Here is a 10,663-nt window from a genome sequence, read left to right on the forward strand (position 1 = left end):
GTGTCCTGAACAGTAGTGCTGGGCTAGCAGGACTCCGGTGAATCAGGCTGTAGCGGACTACTATGGCTCGAGGAACACTAGACTACATTTCCCCATAATAAAGGCTGCCAAGGATAAACAACTAGATTGTCGGATCCCACTCATACCAAGCATTTCAATCATACACACAATATGCCCGATATGAGTACATACAACATGGCATCACAACAAAACTCTACAACTCAAGTACTTTATTTAAAAGGCTCCAGGGAGCCATACATAACATGTTCATACAGATAGGGGTCACATGACCCGACACTCAAGTCATACAATCATACAAGCACATGCGGAAGCAACCGGTCTGAGTACAGACACTAGAAAGAAAGAAGGCTTCTCGAAGCCTGTCTATCTACATAGGGCCCTCCATGGCCAGGATCACCACCTGGGTGGCTAGTCACTCGTCGATGTCAAGGTCTACATAAAACCCATCGGAGGGGGCAGTGTTGTCGTCTAAAAACAATAAATAAGCAAACATGAGTACAAGGTACTCAGCAAGTCTTACATCAGAACCTAATATACATGCTCATTCTCAAGAAGGTGGTGGGGTTATTGCAGCAAGCCAGCTTTGACTCTTGGCTAAGATATCCTACGGAACTTCACCAGCAAAATAGTTTTCGCACACGAGTCCACTACTCACCAACACAATACTCCACCGTGGATCCTCCCTCGTTATCCTACGAGAGGGCCATCCTCGGTACTCACACTTATCTTGAGTCTTTTAGTAGTATCCATTAACTTGTCTATGAACTGTATAGGCAACCAAGTAGTCCTTTACCGCGGACGCGGCTATTCGAATAGTTTTATACCCTGCAGGGGTGTACTTCGTCATACACGCTTTCACCACTTACCGCCGTTTACACGACATGTACTCGGCAACCTTCAAGCGGAAGCCCAGCGAGGGTGTCGGCCACGGCCTACCTAAACACTTAAGTCTCTAGTCCAGGTTTATCGCTTATCCAGGTTCCATCCGCAGGGAGTCCGGCCGAGGTTTCCACATACGGCCCCGAACGATGCGAACAGGGTTCCCGAGACACCAAACGGGTGACTCGGTACACCGTGCCACAGCGTATCTACCGCAACATATCCCACCCCTAGGGTCAGTGCTACGCACGGCCGCCAACACATAACCTACAAACACCAGAAACTATTTGCAACTCCTGGACAGAGTACTAGGGTGATTAAGAAGCCGAGAGGGTCAATTAAGGATCCCAATGCATGGTAGTAGCTGAATCTTAAATCACACATATAGATCTCAGTTCTTAGGGACGATCTCAATGAAACAACCCACCATGTACTCCTACATGGCCTCTCATCGATACCTTTACCAAAACATGTTCAACACATCCCTCATATTACCGACATAAGCATTCACTCTAGCCCATCACCCAGATGAACCAGACCTAACACAACTCTAAGCATAGCAGGCATAGCAAGGTAGGAATCACATACATGGCTCAATCAACTCCTACACATGCTAGTGGGTTTCATCTAGTTACTGTGGCAATGACAGGTCATGTAGAGGATAAGGGTTCAACTACCGTAGCACACAGCAGTTTGAATCGCGTTGTCTTAATGAAGTAAACAAGAGCAGAAGCGAGAACGTGGGTTTGTATCGGAATGATCAATGGGTTGCTTGCCTGATGGAGTGGTAGTGGGATACTGCCCTTCGGTTGGATACTCGTGAATATCCTCGGAGGCAGAACCTACCACGAAGAACACATCGGAACACAATCAACACATGACGATATGCAACAATATGATGCATGCTATGACATGGCAATATGAATGTGTCTTGGCCTAATGCAAGCTATAACAGAAAGGAATGTGCTTATTTGAATCAAAGATTCAATTATTAGCTTATTAAACATGGCTTTAATAGTGCATTTCTTATTCTGCTTAAACAGCAAGGTAAACTTGTTTTATCATGCATGAGACCATTACAGATGGATAGATTGAATTTTTCTGATCATTTTTCATATATAAATCTTTGCATTTGGAGCTATGGTTGATTTTCTATGATTTTTAGAAGTTTTGACTATTTTCTGGAATTTCCTGAATAAAAATAAATCCAGAAAATGCATTACTGCGTCGGCATTGCATCATGCTGACCTCAGCAGGTCAAAGGCGCCAGCCCAGGTCAAACCTGACTGGTGGGCCCCTTCTGTCAGCCTCTCAGCTAATTAACAGGATTAGATTAACACTAATTAGCTGTCAGTGGGGCCTGGGCCCACATGTCAGTGACTGATTTAATTAAAATTAGTTAAAACTAATCCTAGATTAGTTAGCAGACCGGCCCCACCTGTCATAGACTCAGGAGGCGTCTACCTGGGCCCAGCCAGGAGTCAAACTGGGTCAAACTCGCCGGCGACTCGACGCCGGCGAGGCCCGAGACGGTGGTGCGGCTCGGAAAACGCCCACAGGGTACGGGCGAGGCCGTTCTTGGGCTCGTTGGAGAGCTCTTGCAGTCGCGCATCTAGTGGTGGTGGAGGCCGGGCCTACGGTGGCCGGAGACGACGACGGCGAGCTCCAAGGCGGCGGCCGGAGTTCGGCCATGTGCGGGGTGTGGGCTGCGGCGTGCAAACGCGAAAACTAAGGAGCTAGCGAGGCACTACGCGATGCGGCAAGCATGTTGCGTAGCATGGGAGGACCAAATGGTCGCCGGAGCGACGCCGACGACAAGATCGAGCGGAGACGAGCTTCATCCATGGTGGAACTATGGCCTAGAGGGTGCAAATGCGTGGGAAAGAAGAGGGGAAAGGCGGCGGAGCTCACAGGGAGGTCGATGAGCAGCTCAGTGGGCTCGGGGGCGACCGGAGCGAGGCGAATCGATGAACGGCGTTCGGCGGGTACCGAGGTTGAAGACGGCCCGATGGCAGCGATGCAGGGCCTCCGGCGAAGCGTGGCTCGGTGCGGAGGGCGAGGGCGTCGCGGCGGAGCTTCTAGACATGTCAGAGAGGCGAGGGGGTGACGGAGGGCGCGACTACGACGGTGAGACGGCGACAGGTGCGTCGGCCATGGTGCGGGAGAGGGTGAGGGAGACGAGGGGAGAGTGAGCGAGGATGAGAGGGGGACGTGGGGGTCGCGTGGCATCCCTGGACGTCTCCGGGACGTTGGCAGAAGCAGGAGGTGGCCGACGTGTGGCCGCGGGCGCCGGCCACGCGCTCCGCGTCCTCCTGGCAGAAGGTGGACGACGACTGGCAAGCCAGTCGGCTGGGCAGAGCCAGGTGGCTGGGCCAGCACAGGTAAGGCCCAGGTGGGCTCCCTCTCTCTCTTTTTTTGATTTGTTTCTGTTTTTTCTATTTAACTGCAATTGTTGGGCTTGAATTAAAATACTAAAACATTTCCAAAAATCCTGAAAATAATTGTGGGCTCTGTTTAGAACATTTCCAACAGCAAACATTTATTTCTAGAATTATTTGAACATTTAAATTATTTTATATCATTTAAATGCCCAAATTCAAATACTTACTATTTAATTCAATGACCTTCTGTTGACCTAGAAAATTGTGCACCAATTTTGCCAGAGGTTCTAACCCAAGACAAAGAGGGTGAACTTTTTAGAAGGGCATTTCAGGTTCATTGAAAATAATTTTAGTAAACCCTAGTTGTTTCCAGGGGGGGTGTTGGGGGTTTCTGCCTTCCCCATTTCAAATTTAAGAGAAATTTAAACATGATGCACACTCTAATGCTTGAACTAGCTAGGGTGTGACAACTCACCCCCACTCAAAAGAATCTCGTCCCGAGATTTAGGATCCTCTGGAAAGAAGGTGGGGTACTCGAGTCGAAGATGATCCTCCCTTTCCCAAGTGGCTTCTTTCTCGGAATGGTGTGACCATTGAACCTTGAGAAACTTGATATTATGACGTTGAGTGGTACGCTCGTCTTGATCAAGGATACGAACGGGATATTCCCGATATGAGAGGTTATCTTGTAGATCAAGCGTTTCGTAGTCCACTCCACGGATAGGATCCGCGAAGCAACGCCTGAGTTGTGAAACGTGGAAGACATCATGAACTCTGGAAAGATGCGGAGGTAGTTCCAATTGGTAGGCAACTTCTCCTCGTTTGGCAAGAATGCGAAAGGGTCCAATGTAACGAGGAGCCAATTTGCCTTTGATACCGAAACGATGGGTTCCCTTTAACGGGGTAACCCGAAGGTAAGCCTTCTCGTCGACTTCATAAGTCATAGGCTTATGTTTACGATCATATTGACTCTTTTGACGAGATTGGGCTGTTTTCAATTTCTCACGAATAACGCGAACCTGCTCTTCTGCTTCGTGAATCATATCCAGGCCAAAGGGTTGTCTTTCCCCGGTTTCTGACCAGTTAAGAGGCGTTCGACATTTTCGTCCACAGAGAACTTCGAAAGGAGCCTTGCCCAAGCTGGCTTGATAACTATTGTTATAAGCAAACTCCGCGAATGGAAGGCATTTCTCCCAACTCATTCCAAACGAGATGACAGAAGCTCGGAGCATATCTTCCAGAATTTGATTGACTTGCTCTACCTGACCACTTGATTGAGGATGGAAGGCGGTACTAAAAGAGAGACGAGTTCCCATAGCATTTTGGAAACTTTCCCAAAATCGAGAGGTGAAGAGACTCCCACGGTCTGAGTTAATTTCCAATGGAACACCATGAAGAGACACTATTCGGGAGATGTATAAATCGGCTAGCTGGCTAGCGGTGATACTCTCATGAACAGGTAGGAAATGGGCTACTTTGGAAAGTCGGTCGATCACGACGAAGATGGCATTATTCCCTCTCTTGGTCCTAGGAAACCCAGTGATGAAATCCATACTGATTTTATCCCATTTCCACTCGGGAATAGCCAAAGGTTGAAGGGTGCCAGCAGGCCGTTGATGCTCTGCTTTAACACGACAACAAACGTCGCAATTAGCAATGTATTGAGTGATTTCTCTCTTCATCCTAGTCCACCAAAACCTCTAGCGTAGGTCTTGATACATTTTAGTACTACCGGGATGAATGGTGAGCGGGGATTCATGAGCTTCCTTAAGGATCAACTGGCGTAGATGTTGTTTCTTGGGAACCACCAAACGGTTCTCGAAGAAGACAGCACCTCGCTCATCCATGGAGAAACATTTAGCAACTTCGCTAGCGATGTTTTCCTTAATTCGGGATATGCCCTTATCATACCACTGGGCGGTTATGATTTGATTCATAAGGTTAGGTTTCGCTACCAGGGTGGATAGAAAACCTCGAGGAACAATGTGAAGATTAAGCTTACGAAATTCCTCATGGAGAAGTGGTTGACTTTGTTGTAACATCAGGTTGTTACAATAGGACTTACGGCTTAGCGCATCAGCCATGACATTGGCTTTGCCCGGGGTGTAAGTTATTCCTAAATCGTAATCCGAGATCAACTCAACCCAACGTCTTTGCCTGAGATTCAAATCTGGTTGAGTGAAGATATATTTCAAACTTTGGTGATCGGTGAAGATCTCGCAACGATTACCGAGAAGGTAATGTCACCAAGTTTTAAGTGCATGGACTACAGCTGCAAGCTCTAGATCATGTGTGGGATAATTTTCCTCATGTGGGTGTAATTGCCGTGAAGCATAGGCAATTACCTGATGATCTTGCATGAGTATGCAACCTAGTCCTTGTCGCGAGGCGTCGCAATAGATAATAAAGTCCTTGGAGAAATCTGGTGGTACCAGTACGGGAGCAGATGTCAGGCGTCTTTTCAGTTCCTGAAAGCTGAACTCGCACTGTGGATTCCACTCGAACTTGTTATCTTTCTTGAGGAGTTCAGTTAGAGGTTTAGCAACCTTGGAGAAATTCTCAACGAAGCGGCGGCAATAGCTCGCTAAGCCAAGGAAGCTCCAAACTTGCTTAACCGTCTCAGGTGGAGTCCAATCAAGGACGGCTTGAACTCGCTCGGGATTGACAGCAATACCCTTACCAGAGATTACATGGCCTAGATAGGTCACTTCTGGCAACCAAAATTCACACTTGGAGAATTTGGCATAAAGGCGATGCTCTCGGAGTTTCATCAATACCAGCCTTAGATGTTCGGCATGTTCCTCTTCGTTCTTGGAGTAGATGAGTATGTCATCGAGGTATACTACGACGAATTTATCCAAATACTCCATGAAGACCGAGTTCATTAACCGGGAGAAGGTGGCTGGGGCATTGGTTAAACCGAAGGACATAACGGTGTACTCATATTGGCCATAACGAGTAACAAAGGCCATTTTGGGAATGTCCCCATTTCTGATTTTGATTTGATGGTAGCCCAACCTCAAATCCATCTTGGGGAAGACTGAGGATCCAGCGAGCTGATCATACAGATCGTTGATACTGGGAAGCGGGTATTTGTTCTTGATGGTGACCAAATTGACAGGTCGATAATCCACAACCATTCGATCCATTCCATCCTTCTTCTTGACGAAGAGGACGGGGCAAGCCCAAGGAGAGGAACTAGGACGGATGAAACCCTTTTTCAAGGACTCATCGAGTTGGTTCTTAAGCTCGGCTAGTTCTAAGGGTGCCATCTTGTAGGGTCTTCTAGAAATTGGAACGGTTCCTGGAACAAGGTCTATCACAAACTCAACATCCCTGTCAGGTGGAACACCTGGCAGTTCTTCTGGAAAGACATCCGGAAAGTCTCGGACTACCGGAACATCCTCAAGGTCTGGAAGGGGGTTGGCATTTAAGGAGTAAAGCTTGCGCTTGGCCACTCGAGTTAAGACATTGACTGTCTTGCCCGATGGGTGAGTAAGTTGAACGGTTCTAGTGGCACAATCAATCTTAGCATAATGAGCTAACATCCAGTCCATACCCAAGATGATGTTTATGTCCGTGGACTTGAGAGCTATTAAGGATGCAAGGAAGACAAGTCTATCGACAAGAATTTCGTTCCCATGGCTTACTCTAGAAATTTGCCATTTGGAACCCGGAGTTTGAATTACCATGGAAGTGGGCATGTCACAGAATGTCATGTTATGCAATCGAGCATAGTTCTCGGATATGAATGATTGAGATGCTCCAGTATCGAAAAGAACAGATGCCGGATGGCAGTTAACAAGGAGCGTACCAAGGACGACGTTAGGATCCTCATGAGCCTCCTCAGCTGAAACATAGTTGACATGGCCACGGGCAGTGGTGACCGGCTTGGCGTAGAATGTCTTTCCCGCGGGCTTACCACGGCCAACAGACTTTCCAGTTTGGATGGGGTTGTTGCTTTGGGGACACTCTCGGCTATAGTGACCCGGCTCTCCACACTTAAAGCATGTCACCACATTGGGGCGTGGAGCAGCATTAGCAGCGGGGCCACCATAGGGCTTGGGCGGTGCAAATTGCTGGTTGGAACGAGGCGCCTCAAAGGATGGCCTCGGGATGAACCTGGGTGGCAATGCCGTGCTTGGAATCCACACCCGGCGCTTCTGAGCTCCAGAGCCGGATGAAGAGCCAAAATCACGGGAGTGCTTGCATGAAGCGTCATAATCAATCTGACCTGTCTCAGCACTGATGGCTTTATTGACCAACTTCTGAAAGGATGTGCACTCGTGCAGACGGAGATCGCGGCGAAGCTCAGGGCTAAGTCCCTTGCGGAACCTTGCCTGCTTCTTAGCGTCAGTAGATACCTCTTCAGGGGCATAACGTGCTAGATTCCCAAATTCACGACTATAAGCATCCACATTCAGTCTTCCTTGGGTGAAGTTGCAGAACTCCTCCCTCTTGCGATCCATGAGACCTTCCGGAATGTGATGCTCATGGAAAGCCTCACTGAATTCAGCCCAAGTAGTGATTTGGCCGACCGGGCGCATAGCTTCAAAATTCTCCCACCAGAGGCTAGCAGGGCCTTCGAGATGATAGGCAGCATAAGTAACTTTGTCGGCTTCGGCTATGTTGGCAGAACGTAGCTTGTGGGTGATGCTGCGAAGCCAGTCATCCGCGTCGAGGGGCTCGACGGAATGGTTAAACTTTGGTGGGTACAGCTTGATAAAGTCATTGATTGACACCAAGTCATTTCGTGGGTGGCGTGCAGTGTTTTGCTCAATCCGCTCCAGCAGGCGGTTAGTCTCATGCTTGTTTCTTTCCGCCTCCAGCATCACTTTGGCTAGAGAAGGCGGGTGAGGCAGATTTTCACCCCTAGCTGCACTGGCTTCCCCCTGCTCCGAGGCAGCAGGGTTGCTGCGGGTGTTGACCATCCTAGGAGAAAACAAGACAATGGCTTAGATAAGGATGGCTCAAACTTAGCAAGGAGTGCAGAATGTAATGGATAACACAGAATGCAGAGATGTTCATCCGTATGTCATGGTAATATAAAACTGCCATATATATACCAACGGTCATACACATCATACATAGTTTAGTACAAGCCCAGGCTACAGTACAACTATGATGAAAGACGTTACATCTCATCGGAGGCATTCCAAGCTCCTATACATTATTTGTCTACACCTCCGGAATTGACAACACGCCAAGTCATATTCCACAAGTCACGCAGGACAGTGGAGATACAACTATTACAATACTAGTGGTACTACTACTAACTCAGACAGCTCCGTAGTAGTCCTCATAGAAGTCACCTCCATAGCCTGGAAGTTCAACATGACCATCCGGGAATAGACGGTCCTGAGGAGCCTGTGGACCATAGGGACTAGGATGAGGTCTTGGACCAACAAACGGTGGCCTGCGGGGACCACGGGGTGGGGGTAATGCCTCCCACATCACGCCAATCCACCATGTCTGGAAGAGCTGATCTCACAGGATACAGATCCCTTGTATCCATACATCCAGCTTGCACCGCAGGTGCAAACCGAGTCAATGTGGCCCAATGATCAGCACGGGTATTGAAAAGCTCTAGCCTCAAGGCCCGATTCTCTCGGTCCTTATCTTCGAGCATCTCGGCAGTGGTGCGAGTCAATGAGTCCTCCTGAGTGGAGTCAGCATAGATAGCCTGAAGATACCCTTGCACTCCCGGAAGTGAAGCTGGCATGTAACGGAAGTCGGTGGTCCGAAGCAGGCCAGTCCGGACTCGCATGATGGTCATCATGGAATAGGCAGCATCCTGCACAGCCATCTCAACAGTAACCCCGAGTCCATAGGAACAGTGAAGGGGCTCAATAGATCCAGGATAAGAAGGAAATATCCTGACGGTGCAGAAATATTGGCTTTGATTAAAGTCTCGGAATTGCTCTTCGATGGTGTATTCAGGGTACCAACGGTAACCCGTCTCGATCATTACCCGGACTAACATAGCAGTATGACCGGGCACATCGAGGCACCGGGTCAGGCGAACCACTTGGTTTTGAACACGGTTGGCCATCTGAAAGCACAACCACAATGCAAAGACATCAGAATTTCTAGGGAAAATTGGACAGCATAACGACTGTAAATGCTCAGAAAAAGATTTGAGACATCCACAACAGTTCGCAATACCACTCAACATCATCATATCAAGGTTCTGATCCAATTAGCAACATACTAAGAATAGTAGAAACTGAACTGGGACTTGTAACAACAATCCTATAAGCTACTACGGATTAGTAACACGTGAACCTGATAGAAGAAGAGAGCCTAGTCCTTAACCCACGTTGAATGAGAAGATAATGAATTAGATCAGAGACATAGGGTAAAGGAGTAAAAGAGCCTTACGTTCCCTCCCACAATCAATTCCCCTACATATAACTAAAGCATTTCTAGACTCGACATCGACCAGTTTGGCTCAACGAACCTACAGGCAGTCCAGCTCTGATGCCAACTCTGTCAGGACCCCGATTCCAAGTCACATCGATCTAGCCGGTAACACCTCATATCACTTTGCGGCCTCACGCACGGTATCCCACGGGTGTCGCCTTACCATGGCCCGGGATCGTTTGCGCCTTTTGGCTCACGTATATGATAGTGTTGCTAGCATCCATATGACAGAGAACCCGGGCCGACATGGCTAGTCATGAACCCAAAGCAGCACAGACCTATGGAGACTGGCATACATGAATCACATCGAGCATGTCGTTCAGCAGCGAGTGATTCCGGGCTGTAGCACTGCGCTAACAGGACTTCGGGGGACCCGGGCTGTAGCAGGCTAGGCAGGACTCCGGAAGTCACCGCGTGACATTTCCCCGAAGGGACAGACATAGGAACGAAGTGAAACACATGCCGGCCAGTCAAGTGTCCTGAACAGTAGTGCTGGGCTAGCAGGACTCCGGTGAACCGGGCTGTAGCGGACTACTATGGCTCGAGGAACACTAGACTACATTTCCCCATAAGAAAGGCTGCCAAGGATAAACAACTAGATTGTCGGATCCCACTCATACCAAGCATTTCAATCATACACACAACATGCCCGATATGAGTACATACAACATGGCATCACAACAAAACTCTACAACTCAAGTACTTTATTTAAAAGGCTCCAGGGAGCCATACATAACATGTTCATACAGATAGGGGTCACATGAACCGACACTCAAGTCATACAATCATACAAGCACATGCGGAAGCAACCGGTCTGAGTACAGACACTAGAAAGAAAGAAGGCTTCTCGAAGCCTGTCTATCTACATAGGGCCCTCCATGGCCAGGATCACCACCTGGGTGGCTAGTCACTCGTCGATGTCAAGGTCTACATAAAACCCATCGGAGGGGGCAGTGTTG

The sequence above is a fragment of the Triticum dicoccoides genome, chromosome 7A (genome assembly GCF_002162155.2).
Source record: "Triticum dicoccoides isolate Atlit2015 ecotype Zavitan chromosome 7A, WEW_v2.0, whole genome shotgun sequence".
Taxonomy (NCBI): Eukaryota; Viridiplantae; Streptophyta; class Magnoliopsida; order Poales; family Poaceae; genus Triticum; species Triticum dicoccoides.